The 22,966-nt window shown below is 43.3% G+C and overlaps 1 protein-coding gene across 4 annotated transcripts in view; it reads left to right on the plus strand.

Annotated features, from left to right (window-relative positions):
• The first annotated feature begins 20,301 nt into the window (after window positions 1-20,301).
• The window catches only part of LOC115477622 (galectin-3-like), a 30,198-nt gene continuing 27,533 nt past the window's right edge, over window positions 20,302-22,966 (plus strand). The window contains exon 1 of one of the 4 annotated variants that reach the window (XM_030214622.1): window positions 20,302-20,403. The gene's annotated coding sequence lies outside the window, so the exon portion shown is untranslated. The remainder of the gene's footprint in view (window positions 20,404-22,966) is intronic. The other 3 variants (XM_030214623.1, XM_030214624.1, XM_030214625.1) reach the window with 3 other exon arrangements.

The raw sequence follows: 22,966 nt of genomic DNA on the forward strand, positions 1-22,966 counted from the left end.
TTCAGTACAATACATCATGAACTTTTACTGGATCACCTAGAGGAAATTGGGCATAGGGGAAAAGTTCTGGCTTGGTTTAAATCCTTTGTGTCTGGTAAGAGTTTTTTGACTGGAAACCCTTAATGTTCCTCTGAGTGGATGGTGGTGCTTTTTGATCTCTACATGTTATCTCTTTGTAAGCACCTTTAAAGGGCTGGGAGTGTCCTATCAGATTTTCGCTGACAATGCACAATTCTTTTTTCCTATTGAGAAATCTGTCAGTGTCATTTAATTGCTTGGTACTATTTCTATCTTCAGTAAAAAGTTGGTTGACAGCAAATGGATTCAAGCATAATGTGGCAAAAACTCAGATTATGATTTCTTTCAGATCAGTCAGATATGATTTTCCCAGAGCAACTTGAATGGGGAGGAAGCACGATTATGATACGTGAGGTTAAATATTTAGGGGTAATTTTGGACTCAACACTGTCCTTCATAGTGTTGGCCTAATGGATAGTGCAGCGGGCTGCAGATCTAAGGAGCCAGGTTTAATTCCCTCTGCAGCTCTATGTGACCCTGGGTAAGTCATTTAGCCCTCTATTGCCCCAGGTACAATATATAACTTTGCACTGTCCCTAATGGGCTCACAATCTAAGTACCTGTGATAGAAATTGTAAACTGCATAGTTGCCTCAGGGATCATTTGTGGTATATCAAGTGCTGAAAATAAATAAATGTTGTTGAAGTTGTTAAGCAGATTGAGAGTTTTGCTATTAGAAAACGTCAAATAATGGCATAATATGAACCACCGTTCTGATTATTGTAATGCATTACTGTTAAGAGCTCCTGGCTATTTGCATAGATGGCTTCAAGTAGCTGTCTTGCTAAGCTTGCACTGGTTGCCTATATAATGGCACTATTAATGTGTTAATTTTTTAATGCTACTTCATATAACTCTAGAAAACCAGTTTAGGTAAGCAAAAGACAATTAAATCTAAGGAGGAAAACGCCTCGAGAAGCACCTCTTCTGCTCACTTGCAAAAGGAGGGCTAGGCCTTCTTCATCATTGGCTAAAAACCTCCTAGTCAGTATGACTTGTTTAGATTCTTCTACTCAACTCTTCCTTCTCAAATTTACATTAGCTTTATGTAAATGTACTTAACTTAAAGACGTGTGTTGTCCTTCCGTCTTTCACCGTGCTATGACTGTGGTCAACGTTGGCCCCCGTTTCGCCTCTGCTGCTTCAGAACCTCCGGTCACATTTTTTGTCAACAAAAAAAGAGAGCACTAAAATTGTGCACCTAATGCTCAACTCATAGGTAACACAAAAGCTTACATTCCGTTCACTCTGTGACGGATGCATGAAGGGCAACAACAAAAAAAACATGGCTGCTTTTTCTACTTCTTATAACGTCAGACGCTGACTTTTTTTAAACAATGCTCATTTTTTTCTATAATGCAGACCTGCCCTATTCCCCTTTTGTTTACCTATACTGCTGGACTCAGGCTCCTGATTTGCAGCTTCCTTGGCACAGCGGTGTAGAAATTATGGAAAGTCTTGTGGTTTTCAAGCCCTACATGAATTCCCCAACTTGCCAGACGAACCCTGCTGACCTTGCATAGAGGCTTTCCCACCACTACATGCACGGCGAGTCCACTGTCCGCCGATACCAGGCAGTGTAGCTTGTCAGTGTCCTTCACACTCTGGCAGTGCCAAGCAACCTGCCTCCCACCACCGCACTTGGCTAATGGAGCCAACCTCGCAGCACACAAACTCCCTGCCCTGAAAACCGGAGCTGCGCCCAAACCAGCACATCCCTGAAAAAATCCACTAAGCACAGCTGTAGAGGTAAACGAGGGGGGACAGGGAGAGTGAAACTGGGGGAGGGCAGGAGAGTATTTATTTTTCTGTCTGGGCTATGCTGCTGCCTTTCTAGGGTTGCAGAAATCCGATTTTGAAGCAATTAAAATGTTTACGGTTGAAGAACAGTTGTATATATTAAACCCCTAACTAATAGGAAGCTCAGGGGATAGACCAGTTACCATGCAAGTCTCTCCCCAGTCCTTTTACAGATCAGACAGACAACTGTCTATTAATCCAGGACACAGGTGTTCAGGGGCGTAGCCAGACAGCAGATTTTGGGTGGGCCTAGGCAAGAAGCGGTGGGCACCAAATGTTCTCTCCCCCCCCCCCCCCCCCACCCAAAAAAATATCTCAGCTGGTGGGAAAATGCTTCTCTCCACCTTGGTAGTCTGCAGCAGGCATGCGCTGAAAACTGAGCATTCACAGGTGCCAGTATCGTGGAGAGCAGCATTTTCATTACCATCAGGGGGAAGTCTTCCACTGGCAGAGCTTGGGATCCCCACCAGCTACCGCTAAACATGTGCTACTGTTGGGTGGGCCTGAGCCCTAAGTGGGTGGGCCCTGGCCCACCCAGGCCCATCTGTGGCTACGCCACTGCAGGTGTTTATGTGCCCTGAAAGTGGGGCAAGATTTGGGAGACAGGAGATATTTCCTTGCCAGTTTAGTATTAAATTTTGTTGAAAACTTTGGTGGTCTTTTACAAAGTCACACTAGTGTTTGTAAAAATCAGCTGGCGGTAATCGCTGAGACCCCCATTATATTCCTAGGGTTGTCTCAGCATTTACCGCCAGCTGATTTTTACTGCAAGCTAAAAACGCTAACACAGCATTGAAAAAGGCCCCCCTTAATTTTCTTTATTGCTCAAAATGCATGCTGTGATTAAGTGTGATTAATCATGTAATTACAATTTTTGATCATAAATTAAAATTTATAATTGTTGCCCACCCCTACACTTAACCTATCTGATGCTTATTCGGGCAAGGAAGATTACTCGTTTATGATTCAATAAAGAGATTTCAGCTAAAATGGGCCATTTAGCCTGCCATGGTGATAGTCCCAACACAAATGTAGAGAGCTCCCATGCCTGTTCCTCTCTGTTTCTGACTTTATTGATGTGAACAATAATTACTTGAAAATGACCAAGACATCCATTGCAAAATTAAGGAAGATATGTAGGGTGGTTGGGGAGCAACGGGGTAACATCATAACAATGAATCTATGTAAAAAAAAAAACCTCAAAAAAACTATTTATTGTCTATTTCAAAAGGCAACATTGGTGCTACGTACCTTATAAACTCCTACAATGACCACCAGAAGTGCAGAAATTCTGTCACATAAATTTACATTTATATTTCTGACTTTATTGATGTGAACAATAATTACTTGAAAATGACCAAGACATCCATTGCAAAATTAAGGAAGATATGTAGGGTGGTTGGGGAGCAACGGGGTAACATCATAACAATGAATCTATGTAAAAAAAAACTCAAAAAAACTATTTATTGTCTATTTCAAAAGGCAACATTGGTGCTACGTACCTTATAAACTCCTATAATGACCACCAGAAGTGCAGAAATTCTGTCACATAAATTTACATCTGCTCCAGATGTAGAAATGTGTACGTACGCTCTATGCATGCATTTATGTATCTTATCAAATATGTTAATTCAATCTCAACTCTATCCCAGCTCTGCGCAAACTATGGCCCTGGGAACACCTATGCGCAAATCACATATAGGTACCTGCAATCTTGCAGTTCACCTGCTTCTTAAAAGAGAAAATCCCTGCAGAGCTCCTCTGCTGAAGGCTGAAAGCAATTTTCAAAGGTGGAGATTTCTACGGAAACAGCCCTGACTATGTGCAGACATCCCTCTAAAAATGACCTCTCCATGCTTAGATGGTGAAATAAATTGCATTTTTGTAGGAAACGTGAATTACAGACTGTCATCAATCTCAAGCATATTTCACAATAGAGATCATGATACAGGTTCCTCATCAGTCAAAACCTCCGCTAACTTAATCAATATTTTAACTATCGTATTATATTCTATCAAATACCAAACTATAACAACTATCTGGGCTATAGCGTGGACAGGAGGGTGTGCTCGACAGAAAGCTTCTGTTTCCCAAACGCTTCATTGGGAGCTCTGCCCTCAAACGCCAGATTTTGCCCTTCAGGGTGCTGATCGGAATCATATCCAACCCTGCTCAGCTCCCTGAAGGGCAAAATCTGGCGTTTGAGGGCGGAGCTCCTGATGAAGCGTTTGGGAAACAGAAGCTTTCTGTCGAGCACACCCTCCTGTCCACGCTATAGCCCAGATAGGTGTTATTGTTTGGTATTTGATAGAATATAATACGATAGTTAAAATATTGATTAAGTTAGCGGAGGTTTTGACTGATGAGGAACCTGTATCACGATCTCTATTGTGAAATATGCTTGAGATTGATGACAGTCTGTAATTCACGGTTACACACAGTGAATACAGAGTTTCTGAAGTCTTTCCTCCTTAAAATAACTGCACTTACTATATTCCTTCTTGCTTACATTGTATAGTAGTAATCCTCAGGGGCAAGTACCAGCGATTAGGTGATATACATTTTTGTAGGAAAGCAATTATTAAACTGTCTGCGCTGGCTTAGTTTTTGCCTAAGGGGCTAGCATTGATTTTCACAGGTAAAGTAAACAAGTACAGACATTCAGCTTTGAAATTTGCAGTTAGTATAAGGTTCCTAAGGACGTTGCCATGTGTTTTTTGTGTGTGTGGATAGATTTTTCTGTGCAAAATGACACACACAAGCACTTAGAGATGGATTCTGTAAATGGCACTCAAAAATCTGTGCCAAAACAAATCAGTGCTGAATGGTATTCCATACCAGGCGTTCCGGGATCCACACCCAAAGGAGTTACACCAACTAAAACCAGGTGTAAGTCTCCGTGCGCAATTTGAGTGCGGATCCGCACTATTCTATAACACTACTCGTATTTTAAGAGAATGCCCCTGACCCACCCATGCTCTTCCCATAGCCACATCCCCTTTGCAGATCCGCACAGAAATTGGCAAGTAAGTGTGTTTTTGCATGGATCTGCCATTTCTACCCTATTTCGGTGCCTTGCATCCATTAGAATGCTTTTCCACACCGAAAATTCAGCTTGGAAGTAGTATTTAACATTTGGCACCATATATAGAATTTGCTACTACTACTACTTATCATTTCTATAGCACTACTAGACGTATGCAGCGCTGTACACTTGAACATGAAGAGACAGCCCCTGCTCGACAGAGCTTACAATCTAATTAGGACAGACAAACAGGACAAACAAGAGATAAGGGAATGTTAAAGTGAGGATGATAAAATAAGGGTTAGGAGTTAAAAGCAGCATCAAAAGGTGGGCTTTTAGCTTAGATTTGAAGAAGGTCAGAGATGGAGCTTGACGTACCGGCTCAGGAAGTCTATTCCAGGCATATGGTGCAGCAAGATAAAAGGAACAGAGACTGGAGTTAGCAGTGGAGGAGAAGGGTGCAGATAAGAGAGATTTACCCAGTGAACGGAGTTCCTGGGGAGGAGTGTAGGGAGAGATGAGAGTGGAGAGGTACTGAGGAGCTGCAGAGTGAATGCATTTATAGGTCAATAAGAGGAGTTTGATCCTGTGCTAACTACATGTTAATTGATTAGCATGTAGTAAGCGCAGCACACCAATTGCTGTTCATTCTCCATGCCCATTCTATACCCATGCCCCATCTAGTTCCACCCTCTAACACAAAATGCCCTTAATGCAGGACTTAGCGCACAGTAATCTTCAAAATACCACAAGAGTGGTTACCAATGTTGCCTTTTTAAAATAAGACATAATATAGTTTTTTTGAGATTCTTTTTTTTTTACATAGCTTTATTATTATGAAGTTACCCCACTGCTCCCCAAGTACCCGACATATCTTCCTTAATTTTGCAACGGATGTCTTTGGCCATTTTCAAGTGTGTTAGTTGCTACCATGAGCTAAAAACATGCATAACGCACTTTAGTAAAACGGCCTCTTGGTTTGTTAATTTTACATGCACAAAACGTAGGTGTAAAATCAATCTAACTCACATTAACCTACAAATTAACCCATGCAAAGTTCATTTTCATGTGTACAAAAGTTCTTATGGATGGTAAAAACGTTAAGCTTAAAGTTTGAAATGATCTAAAATAAATGTCTGGAAAAAAGCCCCAAAAGTCCAAAAATAAAATGATTTTTTTTACTGTGTGTACCCCCTAGAAAATGAGACTTAAATAGGCCCTTTGAAAAGGAGTGATGAGAGGCAAAAGTATTGTAACAGAAGAACCATAGCCTACAAAGCTTCAGGTTTTGCAAAAATGATTAACCTTCACAAATATTTTCATGCAGTTCATTAGGCCTTGCAGTAGTTAACAATTACAAATCTTTGTGAACTTATATTGCTGCTAAATGTGTGTTGTTTTTACAATCATACAAGCAAATTATCCTTCACCATCTTCATAGGCATTGCAAATGTATTGCAAATTTTTAATTTAATTCTTGCATTTCCAAGTCACCTTTTCTCAAAGGTCAAAGTGTGGATGCATGTTTGGGATAATGCAGGGTACAAGTATCATTAATAAATAAAATATAAAATAACATCACAATACAGAAAAAGCAAATTTAAATCATCCTTAGTATGTGAAACACAATCTGAAAGGCTTATGCATTTTTTTCTTCTTAAGTTGTTTTTTTTTTTAATTGCACACACTTATTTTTTCATATGATCTTTGTCAGGAGATCTAGTTTGCCAGCAGTAAAAATCATAAGTAAATAGTGTTTAAGTATGTCAGCAAAATGAATGTGAAGGGTTTATAATGTATGTATAAATGTCAATAATAAGGTTTATGGTTTATAATAAGGTTATATTCATATTAGTTCAGTTTGCTAGTAGAATAATTAGCCTTCTCCTTTACTGCAGGCTTTAGTCCATGGTTATAGACAGTTTGCAGTGCTTGCATTAAAGGAGCATAACCAGTGGTGTGCTGGAGCAGGCTCTCACGGGCTCGCGAGAGCCGTTTGTTAAGTTTTTAAGAATTTTGGGAGCCGGTTGTTAAAGTAGGCCTCCCCATGGCTACTTAAACAACTGACTTCCAAAATGTGGGCTTGGGCCCCCTCCTGAATTCTCTTTTACTTTGCTGGCAGCGATGCTGGCCCCATCAGCCAAATAAACAGACTGCTGCTGCTCCCTGCTCCTTGTTTCTGACTCTGAGCATCAGGCTGGGACTTTTCATGCAAGCGCAAGAAGGTTCCATCATGCTGCTCAGAGCCAGAAACAAGCAGCAGAGAATGGTGGCAGTCCATTTATTGGCTAGTAGGGCTCGGCAAAAGTATGCCTAGCGTGCCCGCACAAGGGAGGGGAGAGAGAGGCATGTATTCCCCCCCCCCCCCCCCCCCAAATTTCAGGGCTGGCTATGCCCGGAGAGAGAGCCCGTTGTTAAAAATTTACCAGCACACCCCTGAGCATAACATATTTGTCTCTGTTTCATATTCTTAGTGCTTCTGAATGGTGGTGGTGTGGGTGAATTGCTTTATAAGTACCACTTCTGGTAATGAGGCCACTGACAATAGCCAGTGATGTAAATAAAGAACATTATCGCTATAAACTGCAAAAGATAAACATTCCACTCAATATTCAGCCTGCAGTGGTAAGCGAAGCCTGAGCCGCTCACAGCTACGGGATGAACTGACCCCAGATATTCAATGGCAGGGCATGTGTGGCTGCCGGCATTGAATATCCAGATCTCGGCGGACATCCAGAAATGTAAAGGGCATCAGTCAATATTCAGACCGGTGCCCAGTTAACTTCATTGTATAAAGTTACATAAGAACATGGAAAATAGAATAGCCATACTAGGTCCATCTAGCCCAGTATCCTGCTTCTAACAGTGGCCAATCCAGGTCACAGGTACTTTACAGAATCCCAAAGAGTAGCAAGATTCCATGCTACTGATCCCAGGGACAGCAGTGTCTTCCCCCATTTCTATCTCGATTTCAGACTATAGACTTTTTCTCCAGGAACTTGTCCAAATCTTTTTTAAAACCAGATATGCTAACTGTTGTAACCACACCCTCAAGCATCCTGGGATGCACTGGGCGGGGCTACAGACCATGTAAGAGAATCGCTCCCTTACATGGTCTGTAGCCCCGCCCAGCGCATCCCAGCCCTCGGATCTCCAGCCCTCCCTGAGCATGGAGGGGGTCGAATTGTCAGGGGGACCTCCAGCCCCCCCCCCCCCGTCGCTGGGTGGGAGGGTGGGAGAGGGTTTGGCCAGCGGCGGCGGTGGCCTCAACGTTTTCTGGGGGTTTGTGGGGGGGGGGGGGGGGCTGGAGACAACGTTCGGTCCTCCAGCCCTCGTTGTTCGGGTCTGGCAGGCTGTTTGACAGGTTTGGGCTTTTGACAGCCCAGACCTGTCAAACAAGTGCGGGAGGATTGTGCTGCGTGCATGCTCAGGCACAATTCTCCCGCACTTCAATATGATAATCAAAGATAATAGCGCTGCTTAGATTTGCATGCATTATCTTTGATCATCGATGCAGAAAAGCCCTGCGCTGTCCCGGCGCTATTTTTAGGGCGCTGTTTGGAACAGCGCAGGGCTTTTGATCATGAGGGCCTAAGTGTCCTGTTTCAATAGTATCCTTCGAGGACAGTTCACACCTAACCATGCACTCCAGGGTGACTATTGACTTCCCCCAATTTTAGTTTAAAGCTGCTCTATCTCCTTTTTAAAAAATAGTGCCAGCAGCCTGTTTAAGGTGGAGTTCATCCTTTTGGAACAGGCTTCCCCTTCTCCAGAACATTGTCCTGTTCATAACAAATCTAAATCCTTCATCCTTGCACCATTATCTCAACCACCCATTGAGACTGCAGTGTTCTGCCTGCATCTTGGGTCCTGTGTGTAGAATGGGGAGCATTTCTGAAAATGCTACCCTGGAGGATCTGGATTTCCGCTTTCTACCTAACAGCCTAAATTTGATTTCTAGAACCTCCCTCCCACCTTTTCCTATGCCATTGGTACCCACATGTACCAAGAAAGCAGGCTCCTTCCCAGCACTATCTAAAATCATATCTAGGTGATATATGAGGTCCACCACCTTCACACAAGGCAGGCAAGTGACCAGGCGATCCTCAAGACCACCAGCCACTCAGCTAGCTACATGCCTAATGATCGAATCACCAACTACAACAGCTGCCCTAACCCTTCACTCCTGGGCAGAAGCTCATGGAGACACATCCTCAGTATGAGAAGATACTGCATCCAGAGGCATAGCCAGGTTTTGATCTCAGGGGGAGCAGACTTTTATAAAATAGGCACCAGTTGGTGTCAGCTAGAAAGCAGTGTCTGTGTTGTTGCTCAGGGGCTGTGGCGGGCAACGATTAATACAGGCTGTCTCTGTTACGTCCTGCCTACAAGGAAACAGTAAGTTATATCAGGAGGCAGGACACAGAAGAGGTCCCTGGACTGGCCAGAGCAGGCAACCTGTCTTTTTAACTTCAAATAAAAATATTCAAATCATGACCATCACCTCAGGAATAGCACACCCAGTCCTTCCACTGCTAGACACCTTGTTTAAATCAAGATGGGCTTTTGTTTGTGTGGTGACTCTATAGGATGTGAAGAACACTAGTCTTGAGCATTTTTATTTTGGGTGACAAGGGCCACCAAAGGTGGTCCTTGCCCCACAGCCTACATTCAAATAGGGCTAGACACTTTGTGAAATAACACAAACCCCTGCAAAAAGACACCCAAAACCTATACTGAAAACTTAACACACCATAACAGCCCTAACTCACCTATGAAAAGACAGTGCTATAAATATTACAGTGGGACCTAGAGAAGTGTTTCCATAGGTGGTCCTGGAGTACCCCCTTGCCATTCAGGTTTTCAGGCTAGCCACAATGAATCTGCATGAAAAAGATTTGCATGTAATGGAGGCAGTATATGCAAATCAATATCATGCATATTTATTGTGGATATCCTGAAAACCTGACTGACAAGGGGGTACTCCAGGACTGCCCTAGAACACAAAACTTACCACACCTAACAGCCCTAACGCACCTATCAGACGATAGTACTATATATAGTACACTGGGCTCTGGAGCACCAATATATCTACTATTGGGAAACTGGAACAAGCTGCATCGTTACACATTCCTACACAGATACTACATACTAGCAGAATCCTTCACCTCAGTCACACATGCGGACATGGACAGACCCTCATCTACATAACATAAGAGTAGCCATACTGGGTCAGACCAATGGTCCGTCTAGCCCAGTATCCTGTTTCCAATGTGGCCAACCCATGTCACAAGCACCTGGCAGAAACCCAAATTGTGACAACATTCCATGCTACCAATCTAATACAGAATAGGGAGCCACAAAAAAATAACAACAAAAATTGACATAGAGACCCCTCCCTGCCCAAGGAAGCCAGACTCTAAACAGTGCAATACTGGTTAAAAAAAAAGAGAGAGAGACAGACATGCATTTTCTCCTGTACTTTGCAAAATAAAAATAGAAAAAATGTACATTTTACAAAGCAGGTACATCTGTCCTTACAAAGTATTAAATAAAAATAATTTTTTCTACCTTTGTTGTCTGGAAATTTGGCTGGTCCCAGTCTTTTTTTCCATGTTCCATGAGTCATCCTTACAAATTCTTTTCCAGGTTGACCTTTCCATTTCTTCGCTTGCCTCTTGTCTTCTTCCTTTCCTTCTCTACATCTGTTTCCAAGTGCACCATCCTTTTTTCCTCTGCACCACTATTTGTCCTGTTCAGCATCTGCCCTTTCTGTGTCCCCATCTCCCCCCTTTTTCAGCACAAGCCTATCTGGTCTCCTCACCTCCCCTTTTCTAGCATCTGGTGTCCCCACCTCTCCCTTTTTCTAACATTGTCCTGTGTCCCCATTTTCCCAGCATTACCTCTTTATCCCCATCTTACCCCTTTTTCACCATTGTCCCTATATCCCAGTGGTGCCCCTCTGTGTCCCTATCTCCTCCTTCCCTTTCCAGTAGTGCCCCTCTGTGTCCCTATCCCCCTCCTTTTCAGTAGAGCCCCTATCTCCCCCTTTTCCATAGTGCCCTGTGTCCCCATTTCTTCTTTTTCTAGCATTGCCTCTTTGTATTCCAGTGTCCCTACCCTCTCCCTGTCCAGCATTGACTCTGTGTCCTTCTCCCTCCTTGTCCAGCATTTACTATATTCTTCTCTCTCCCCATGTTAACCTTCTTCCCCGTCTCTTTCAGCGCTCCCCATCCTCCTTAGGGCCACATATCTCCCTGGCCTGCTCCCACGGTCCATCCTCTGGCAGCTCCAAGGAGGTTTTAATAGACAGGAGACCAAGTGACGTCAAAATGTTAAAACCAATTAGGCCAGTCTCAGTTTCCCCTTCCCCGCGCAGCTGTCATCGCCACATTCTCAAACGAAAGCAAGCAAACCTATGAGTTGCTGCATCCACGTTGTCACTCTTTATTATTGGTAGCATTTGTATTTAATCTCACTTATATTTTCAAACATGTTGATTTTGTGCATTATACGGATGTACACAGAAGTATAATAACAGAATAACTTTTCATCGGAAGAGTAGTAATTTGTTATAAATCGTAATCAGTGTGTCATTTGGAGGGGCTGGTTACAGGGACACTCTAGCATGTGTTATATGTAAGCCACTCTGAATCCGACTTTGCTTGGGATAATGTGTGATATAAATGTAAAAAACAAAAAAAATCCTTTATCCTCCACGACACTGCCTATCCTGCTGGATAGTGATGGCACAAGGAAAGCAAGTTTGGTCCAGTGAAGACTAACTCAAAATAACTTGTTCCTTAGCTGGGCCCTAGTATTGCCATATTAAAAATGCAACCATACCATGCCTCTGTGGCTATGTTCCACTAATGTTAAACAATTAACTGGATTTCTTGAAAGGATTATATAAACGTAGGATCCATGACTAGGGACACAAACATAATCTTATTTATCCAATATCACAATTCCTCATGTACTGCCACAAAACAACTTTTTTAGGGTGGATAGTGTTCCTTTTATTATCGACCAGATAGAGAGAAGAGTTTTCAGTTTTGGCACAGTATAAGTCATCATAAGAACAAAATATAAGAAAACAAATGGACTGCATTAGGGACTTATTGCCCATTGATGTTTAAACAAAAGAGATCTGCATGAAACAAAATATTTAATTTTATTTTGACTTATAAAATCACATGCCCCTGAAACATGTTCAAAAAACAGAATAATCCATTTGTGTATCTAAAAGGTAAACTTCTACAACACAGATGTGATTGCATGTGCTCCAATGAAAGGAGAGTTTAATTTTACTTCCATTTAATTTCAGTATATTCTATCATCGGAAACAGCTTTAGCATTTTTACAGATGGACCAACAATAAAGAATGACAACTTGTATGCAGCAGATTGTAAGTTTGCTTGCTTTGAATGTCAACAATGGCTGCGCGGGGGGGGGGGGGGGGGGGGGAGGAGGGGGAGTGGCAACAGATCACCAAAATTGGCTTCACCCTCTCTTTTGCCTGTCTCTCCCGTCCCGTCCACGTGGTCACTTTTTACATCCCTGAAGCCTTCTCCGTCTCCCTCCTGCACAGCACCGGCGAGTCGATTCACAGTCAGCCTTCTGCCAGCATCGTGGCCTCTGTCTCCTCAGGTGCGTCCCGCCTACTCTATTGCAACTTCCTGTTTTCTACAGAGGTGAGATGCGCCTGAGGAGAGAGAGGCCCCGATGCTGGCAGAAGGCTGACTGTGAATCGACTCGCCGGTGCTGCGCAGGAGGGAGACGGAGAAGGCTTCAGGGATGTAAAAAGTGACCAAGCAGATGGGATGGGAGAGATGGGCAGAAGAGGACTCAGGAGGGAGGGAGCAGAAAAAAATATTTGCCACGAGGCGTATAGGTGCCATTTTTTCAAAACAGCTGTTTAGGGGAGCGACCACTCCCCCTGCACCCCACTTAGCTATGCTTCTGACTGCATCCCCTGGTGGGCAGGTCCTGGCTACAGGATTACTTCCTACTTCACAAGGGTGATGTTTCCTTATAGGAGACCTTCCTCCTCCAAGGCAGCACAGGGGCTACCAGACTGGAAGTGGCACTTCTCTACAATATCCCTGTAGACCTCCTCTAAGTATACCACTCTGTCTCCCTCAGCCCCTCTATCCTTAAGAGAACAAACTCATTCTCTGAGAGCTAGGAGCTCTTTGCATTGAGCACACAAATATAACCTCTTACCATACATGTGACAGTCAATGCAATAGACTGGATAGCACCCTTCTTGCTGCTTGACTGCTGTCTGCATCTTAGTATTGTTGTGTTGTTTAAACTTCTTTAGGGATATTAGATTACTATTAAGAATCTTAATACTATACGGTATATTGTGTGATTTACTTAGTGTTTGCTTTTTAGAAAGTAATTTTAATGTAATGAAAACTCCCTTCATACTATCCTAATTAGAATAACTGACTATTAGTTAAGACTATAAATGAAAAGATGTGGTAGGCATTGGCAGCAGTTGGGGGTGGGAATAAAGACTGAAATACGCCCTACTGTGCCTTCTAGATGCTGTATGCTGTGGTTCAAGTTTTAGAAACTTTTTTTAAATTCTGTCTTTATCAATAAACCTCCCTTCGGGCCTTCCCTCCCTGTGTCCCACCCTCGTCTGACGTAACTTCCGCAGGCCCCTCCACCCGCCCCCTCCATCCACCACTGAGCCGGGCCCCCCTTGGAGGCCCAGGGAATTTTGTCCCCCCTGCCCCCCCCTCTCTGCGGCCCTGCTAAAAACTCCTCCATTTCCGCCCCAAACAACTTATAAAATTTAGCACTCAGGCCATCAAGGCCCAGTGCTTTCCCAGCCTGCAAGTTTTTAATAGCTCTCTCCACTTCTTCAACCCATATGGGAGCACCTAAATGTTCCCTATCATCTCCAGACAATACTGGCACTCTCTCCCCTGTAAATAATCAACAATATCTCCTTTTGCACATGGCTCAGATTGTTCATACGGGGTTCTATAAGAATGCAAAAATTGTCCCCAAATGCTGTCATCAGAATAGAGAAGTGTCCTGCCCAGACCCCAAATTTTCCTAATCAGCTGATTCACTCTGCAATCCCGCAATAATCTACCAAGTGAGTCCTGGGTTTATTGCCATATTCAATAAGACGTTGTTTCAATCATCTACACACAAACTCAACCTGTTCCAATTGCAACCACCCTAATTCTGCCCGAACAGAATTTAACTCCCACCATACTCTGGTGGGAGCCCTTCACAAAGCCTAAGATGTGTTTGTGCTCTTTTTTCCGATGGGCACCCCACTTCACCAAATGACCCCGAACCACTGCCTTCAGTGCATCCTATAAAATACTATTAGACACAGTCCCAGTATTATTATGAGAGAATTTTGAATTACATCACAGACTTTCTGAACCAAACAACTGTTTATTGACTCCCCAAAAGCCTGGAGAGTGCCGACTCACCTCAAGACCAACTCGACCCACATTGGAGAATGATCCAAAATGTGCATCGGTTCTATAATAGCATCCTTAACCTGCATCCATAACCCTCACTGACACCAAATCAGGTCAATCCTAGTATAGGTTCCAGCTGCTTGAGAATAGAAAGTATAACTCTTAGATGAAGGGTGATGTAAGTGTCACACATCCAAAAGATCCAGACCCTTAACTAAGTGGAAAAGGGCTTTCCTATGTCTCCTATTATAATCCCCCCAACCTTTGGTGCTATCCCACACCCCATCTGGAGCCAAATTAAAATCCCCTCTCAAAATAACCTGACCCCTCTCAAAATTCTGTAAAGGCTCCAGGAGGTTCCAAAAACATTTGCCCTGATTCTTATTGGGAGCACAAATATTGATAATAGTGATAGGAACACCCCTAAGTTGACCAAACACTGCTAAGCACCACCCCAAAGAATCTTTATAAACATCTTCTACTGTAAAAAAACAAGTAAAATGACATGGAGGGGCATAATGGAACAGAAACGCCTATCTCCATGGGCGTTTATCTCCGAGAACGGGTCCGTGAAGGGGCGGACCGAACCGTATTATCGATAAAAAATAGACGCCCATGTTTTATTCGCCAATGTGTGAGCTGGGCGTTTTTGCTTTTCAGCGATAATGGAAAAGGAAAGTGCCCAGCTCAAAAATGAATAAATCCAAGGCATTTGTTCGTGGGAGGGGCCAGGATTCGTAGTGCACTGGTCCCCCTCACATGCCAGGACACCAACCGGGCACCCTAGGGGGCACTTTTACAAAAACAATAAAAAAGGTAAAAGAGCTCCCAGGTGCATAGCACCCTTCCCTTGTGTGTTGAGCCCCCCAAATCCCCCTCAAAACCCACTGCCCACAAGTCTACACCATTACTATAGTCCTAAGGGGTGAAGAGGGGCACCTACATCTGAGTACAGTGGGTTTGGGGGGGTTGGACGACTAATAAGCATTAAGCAGCACAATTGTAACAGGTAGGGGGGATGGGCCTGGGTCCACCTGCCTGACGTCCACTGCACCCCCTAACAACTGCTCCAGGGACCTGCATACTGCTGCCTGGGAGGAGGGTATGACATTTGAGGGTGAAAATAAAAAGTTGTGAAACATCATTTTTTTGTGGTGGGAGGGGGTTAGTGACCACTGGGGGAGTCAGGGGAGGTCATCCCCGATTCCCTCCAGTGGTCATCTGGTCATTTAGGGCACTTTTGGGGCCTTATTCGTGAAAAAACAGGGTCCAGGAAAAGTGCCCTAAATTCTAGCTACAAACGCATCCATTATCGGCGAAGGGCGCCCATCTCTGTTCGGGTGATAACCACGCCCCAGTTCCGCCTTCGACACGCCTTCGACACGCCCCCGTCCACTTTGTCCGCATCCGCGACGGAGTGCAGTTGAAAGCGTCCCAAATTCGGCTTTTGATTATACCGCGTTATTCGTTTTTGTGAGATAAACGCCCATCTCCCGATTTAGGTCGGAACTTGGGCGTTTTTCTCGTTCGATTATAAGCTGGATAGTATCACCAGCTCCCCTTCCCCCCCCCCCCCCCCACTAACACAAATATGAAATCCACACACATCATAGCACCTATGAGAGAGAAGATGAATCTCTTGCAATAGAATAATATCCCATTTCAAGTGATTCAGCTCATTAAACACTATACTCCTCTTCCCCGCATCATATAAACCATTGACATTCCATGAACCCACTTTTAACCCCTGTATGTCACCTACAGACCCTCCTCTACTGTTGCCCCCCAATCCCAAGCAATCATGCTGGCTCTGAACCTCTACTGATAGCCCCCCCAAAGGAAGATCTCCCGCCCTTGAGCAGGACCCAACTCGTCCCACATCCTATTCACTCTCCCAACACTCATTCCACATAATATACATACAAACGCTCAAGCATTCACCACCACACCATACTCCACATTCACCTGAAATCCTGAGCCAACCATAAGGTGAGACAAGTCCAACCAGTATCCACTGTGTATCTTGTGCCCCAGCATGCTGTACTTCCTTGGATCTTTTACCAGCAATCTTGTGCTAGCTACTGGTGCCCACTGATGATTTAGGTGGGGAAGCTCCCCGGTGCTCCTACCAGACCAGCAGGTCGGTGCAGCCTAACTCCGTCAGCACTCGCCAGGCCTCTGCACATATGGTCACTCATTTTGACTTTCCTGCCACTGTAAGCACTAGTCCAAATGGGAACAGCCATCTGTATCTGTAATTTGCACAATATCATGTATTGTATATTGTTTATTGCGTTTGATATATCATTTCTTGTTCAGTCAAATCGAAACAGTTTACAAATATAAAATTTGGATATAGGAAAAGAACACCATAGTATAATAGAAAAGCAATCAGTTGCTCAAGGCAAAGATAGACAACAATCAGACATCCAAAAACAGTCCATCAAATTTAGAAAAGAAACAGAACATTCTAGTATATATACACAACTTTTAAAACAATAGATCCTACAACCCAATATCTCCTCCTTAATGTTACAGTCATGAAAACAGAATATAATGTCTCGAGGGGCCAAGTCCTTGTGCTCTAGCCAATTTAATCTTTTGTGGTTCCGAAGTACCCACCACTTGTTCATCTGAATGTAATAAAGTCATACAAATGGCAGTAATCATTTTCATATAGTCCTGATACTGCTCCATTTCCAGGATTCCCCTGAACCATAAATTGTCTGTAGGACTGATTTTCTAGATCCTCGATCAGGTCCAACAGTTCATCATGCCCCTGGATACCCGACTTTTCTGCATTTGATAAGTGCTCCTCACAAGCTTCAGTGCTCCACCCAAGTCCCAGTCTCACTCGCATCCCTCCGGATCTCAGTGAGTGCCTCCTGGAGATCACAGCGCACCTCCTGCATTTCCAATTTTAAAGCTTTAAACCAGCTCACATCTTTTTTTGTGATCTCTTCCTCATTGGGACCAGGGTAGGTCCCAGCCTCCTCGTCATCTGTATCACCATGTTCTGATACCATTTTGGCCATGTTAGGTCCCACTCCGCGACTCTGTGGTCAACAGTGCTCCACATCCTCGGGAAGATATTTAAACTTCTCCAGGTGTTTTCGGGTGGACATGGCAGCAATCAACAGGCAAATAGTGGCAAAAATTACACTGAGGGGAAGCAGGAGAGGAGTAAAACAAGCTTAAATCGCACTGCTCTGATGGAGCTCAAGACTCATGCACCCATGATTGAGAGGTGACGTCACTTCCTCCCCAACATCCTTTTATTGACTTTCTTTAGTCAGTGTGTTTGGGAGCTTTTGTCTATCTCAGACTTTCATTCCCCTCTGGTGGTTTATATCACTATCTGTATTAATATCATGTAAGATTACCAATATTGATTGATTGTATTTCTCATGTTTTTATATAGACCCCTATGTGCCGAAACACGGCCTGTGTTGGGTCCATGAATTAAAGAATTATTCCATTTTTGAAGACTGTAGCAGGCATAAGAACATAAACATTGCCATACTGGGACAGACATCAGAGGGCCATTAATAAAAATGACCACCACTTATTTTGTAGACATGAGATAAACTTGCATTAACCAGTTTGTACACAGTAATGTAGCTGTGCTGACTAGCGCAAGAATGCCCCCCTGACATGGCCCCTCCCAACAAAAGTAAGCTTTTTTTTAGCGCGCACTAAAATATCATTTATTGCAGAATTCCTGTGCACATCCCATGTTAAACCATTTTAAGCTGTCTTAGATGAAAGGGAATGGGGACTTGATATACTGCCTTCCTGTTGTTTTTACAACCACATTCAAAGTGGTTTACATAGTATATACAGGTACTTATTTCTATCTAGGGCAATGGAGGGTTAAGTGACTTGCCCAGAGTCACAAAGAGCTGCAGTAGGAATCAAACTCAGTTTTCCAGGATCAAATGCTGCTACACTAACCATTAGGCTACTCCTCCACTCCAGGTGAGTGCTGGTGCCTAACACAGCTTAGTAAAAGGATCTCTTAGTTCTCTCAGCATGCATCTGTGTCAGTTATCACCTGGTCAAACTTGGGGACTGATCAATCTGCTGTTAGCAACACTTTTGGCAGTGGCGTTCTTAGGGGGGGGGCGGTCCGGGGCAGAGGGAGCATGGAACGAACGACGGACAGGCGCGCGCGGCACCCCCCTAGTGGCGTGCACCCAGGCGGGGGTTCTTTTGCGGGGGGGGGTGTCCTTTCACCTGGGGGGGGGGGGGGTCGCGCTGCATCCGGGGGGTGAGGTGCATCGGCGATCCACCCCGGGTGTCAGCCCCCCTAGGAACGCCACTGACTTTTGGTAATTATCATGATGATCATACTAGGTGATTTACCTTGCTCCTGCTAAACCCTCATATCCAAATGACATTCCTTTATTTACAGCGTGGCCCCACTAATATTGTTTTAGATCAGTTTAACATGTATATTAAAGCCTTATTACATCACCTACTATTTTTAGCATGCGAAGAAAATACCTTAACCTCCCACATGAAAGCTTAATATATCCCACTGCTGATGATACGGTCCCCTAAATGTGATTTGCTATTCTTATCTTTCTTCATATTCTCTGTTTCTAAACTGTAAGTAACAATTTGGGGTAACTAGTAATTTTATATCTCTATCAGAATTCTAATATATTTTTATTATTTATTCTTTCAATAGTGGGGTCCTTTACTGAAGTACAGTGGGTGCAACACATGCCTACTGCATACTAAAAGAAAAAAAGCACCACCGGGGGCATGCAGAGGCATGATGTTTGTGCAATCAGCATGCGCCAATTGCCACGCAACAAAATGGAAAATATTTTCTGGTGCAGTGGGTGGAGAGTAGGCATGCTCAGTGGTAATCATCAAGTGCATGGCCATTAGAATATGCTGACCGACTACTGCAGGGGTAGCATGTGAGCCCTTAATGCCAAGTCAATAGGTGGTGGTAAGGGCTCACATATTAATGGCCATGTGCTAATTGGGAAATTAGCTCAAGTCCATTAATGGAAGATATTAAAAATCAGCCATTTTACCAACACGCTAAAAAGTGGATGGAGCGCATGGGAAACCCCAATGCTGGCCAGTTTCTAGTGTGCCTCAGTAAAAAGACCCTTTTATTTCTAGCAACAAATCCTAACACTGATCAACAGCGGAGTGTAACTTGTTTTGGGAAGAGCTAAAAAACAAAACCGACTCCTGTATCTAATGTAAATCAGTTAAGCATGTGTCTATCAGAGAATTAAGAATTTTCTCTGCTTTAGGGTAGACTCATCTGGATAGTTACCTTGGTCATTATAGAAATACAGTAAGAAGCATGGTAATCAAAGAGCCAGAAAGGCATATCAAATCAATATGAACATCGAAAGAAAAAAGGCAGCCATCATCTTCATGAGTGGACTTCCAAAATACAGAACACCAGAGGAAACGGGACCAGCAGTGAGGTTTGGGAATGATAAAAGGGAGAGAGAGAGAGCGAGAGAGATATCACTAATGGTTTCAGATCCTTGTATGGTTAGTGCAGTGACTTGGGAAACTGGGTTTGATTCCCACTGTAGTTCCTTATGACTCTGGGCAGGTCACTTCACCCTCCATTGGCCACCTGTACACCCTATGTAAACTGCTTTGATTGTAACCACAGAAAGACAGTGTATCAAATCCCACCCCCTTTCTACTGTATTTGTTCTCCCTGAAGGAAGATGCCCTAAAACTAAAATGTGATGTCTTATTTTTATAGAGAAAGTTTGTTTATTTATTTTGGAGTGTTTAGATGTTTAAGTTACACCACGATCTGTACTGCAAAGAAAGCAATAAAAAGAAAAAAACTTTAAATGTTTTCATATTTATTACAAGAAAATCTGGAAAAGTTACTCATATCATCTTAGCAGAGCCCAAGGGAGTAGGGGTGAAAGTGTCTGTTACAGGAGCTATAGCAGGAAGTCATCTTTCCTGACTGTGAATTGAAGTCTGACACTTCCATCCAGAGACATCAAAGACACCAAACTCTTCCCTGAGGTAACTGCATCGGTAGGTTTTACACTGAAGTGATAATGCATAATACAGGACACGGACTGAAACAGAGGTGGAAGGATTATTTTAAACTGTTCTTTTTAGTAATGTCTACACTTATAAAGGTCAATATTAATATGTAAAGAAAAGATATTGGATGACTCAGAAATCAAACTTTCAAAGATTCTTTAGTGTCCCTATGGCATCTTATAATATTGAGGAGGATCTTTTGTCAGGAAATTGTCAATGATGCTTATTTAAATTATTGAAATAAGAATATAAGACACATAGTTATACTCTTTTTTACTGTAGAATATCTGTGTGCATTCCATATGTTCTTTAGATATAGGAAAGAGCAAATGTTTTTCAGTATTATGATTAAACCCCAAAGTGTGCTGATAACACAGTAAAGTGAGTATCTGTCTGCTCAACTATCCTCTAGTGCAGGTGAGTGTGCCAAAGAAACTAGAGGACAGTCAGGGCCAGATGCACTAAACTTAACGAGCCATTAACGAGCAAGTAGTAAACCCTGGAATGCACTAAACACTTTTTTCCAAGGATGGTAGCAGCTAACGAAAACGGAATGCAGATGAGCAAATCGTGTAGAAACCCTATTGTAATAAGATGCACTAACCTTTTTCGATTGCCTTAACGCTGGAAAACGCTGGAAAATCTAACGAGAGGTCTGTACCTCTCATTGGGGCTGGGCGGGATTGGAAAAATTATTAAAATGTAAAAAACAAAAACCTGGAAGTCTCTGATCCAATCCCAGCGCATTTAGCTGATCTAAATGCGCTGTGATTGGCTCAGAGACTTCTCAGCTGAGTGAAGCACGGGCAAAAAGGACGTTTTTATTATTCTGGGGTTGAATGATGTCCAAAATAGAGACTGCAGCATCAGAGCCTGTTTGATTTTTTAAATAAAGCTTCGCTTTAAAAAAAAACCGTGCATTTTGTGCGTCCTCCCCCACCCCCCGCACTAATAAAAACGTCCTTTTTGCCCGTGCTTCACTCAGCTGAGAGACCTGGAAGTAAGGGAGGGCCATCCAAGCAAGTAGAGCTGTGGCTGATAAAGCACCAGTCTTGTAATCCAGAGGTGGTGGGTTCAAATCCCACTTTTAGTTTTGTTAAAAAAAAAAAAAGGACGAGCCCTTGGATTTTTTTCCACTTTTTTAAGTTGTATGAAGTCTTTATTGAACATTTATCAAAACAGCATAACAAAATACAGCACTCCAGAACAAGTAATAGCATGTCTGATCAGCTCCAGGTCTCTCCTAGCCAATCACAGCACGTTTAGCTGTTACCAGTATCAGCTAAACGCGCTGTGATTGGCTAAGAGAGACCTGGAGGGCAGGATGTCGAAAAAGTTTTGATTTGGACATCAGGTCTCTCTCTCATATGTTCGTCCTGCAAAGTTCGGTGGGGCTGGGGCTCGGCTGGTTCAGCTGTTTGAATGGTAAGACCGCTGAGGGAGCAGGGTCTGGGCTGGAAATTAAAGTAAGGCTGGTGCTGAATGCTCGTCAGGATGTCCTTTTTGGATGTCTTTGGCATGCGTAGAGCAGCCAGCATAACGCTTTGCTGCTCTGCGCATGCTCGACCGGCCGATTCTCCGACTGTTTAACGATGGGATACAGAATGCAAGTGAGCTACTATGAGCAGCTCATTTGCATTCCTATTCCTTGATGCATGCCCTTCCCTTACCGATTCGTAAAAGAATCGGTAAGGGAAGGGCTCTAACGTTGTTTTAGTGCATCTCGCTCTCAATTTGGGGGTAATTTTATAAAGCTTTTTTCACGTGTAAAACATGTTTTGCAAGAAGAAAATGGCTCTTATAAAATTTATATCTGAGTATACACTTGGAAAACATAAGTGCACTAAGATTTCTCCTATTTCTCAGCATAAGCATTCCTAGGAATGTACATTGGGTAGTGCTAAGGTGGAATTGTAATGTACATGCTTATTTTGTAAGTCAGAAAACAACAAGACAGGCGGTCCGCCAAATCCAACGTGAAAGATAACACAAAAAGTTAGACCTTTTGAAAAACACAGTCTTTACTGGTAAATTAAAAGCTCCCAAAAGTTCAACATACAAAGCCTGACACTGTCATGTTTCACCTGAATTGCAGGCTGCATCAGGGGTAAGCAAAGCTCAAAGATCAGCCTTTTTCCGAAAGCATTGTGTAGTTTTTACTGACTACAAAATGCTTTCAGAAAAAGACTGGTCTTTCAGCTTTGCTTGCCATGTTTGAACGGCTGTACCAGCCAGGCTGTTTCTGGAGTTTTACACCAGCTGGTAACTACTGCCCCCCCCCCCCCTGACGCAGCCTGCAATTCAGATGAAACATGGCCATATTGGACTCTGTATATTGAACTTCTGGGAGCTTTTAATTCACCAGTAAAGACAATGATTTTCATAAGGTCTGCATTTTTGTGCTATCTTCCATGATTATTTTATATCCAGTCATTTTCATGCTTCTTTGTCAATCCTATCACAAGGATCTGTGCTGTTTTACCTTGATGATTCTAGGCTGTATAGAGATGGGGGTGGGGGGAGGTAGGGTTTCCGGGTTTGGCTTTTGATT

Source organism: Microcaecilia unicolor, chromosome 9 (genome assembly GCF_901765095.1).
Source record: "Microcaecilia unicolor chromosome 9, aMicUni1.1, whole genome shotgun sequence".
NCBI lineage: Eukaryota > Metazoa > Chordata > Amphibia > Gymnophiona > Siphonopidae > Microcaecilia > Microcaecilia unicolor.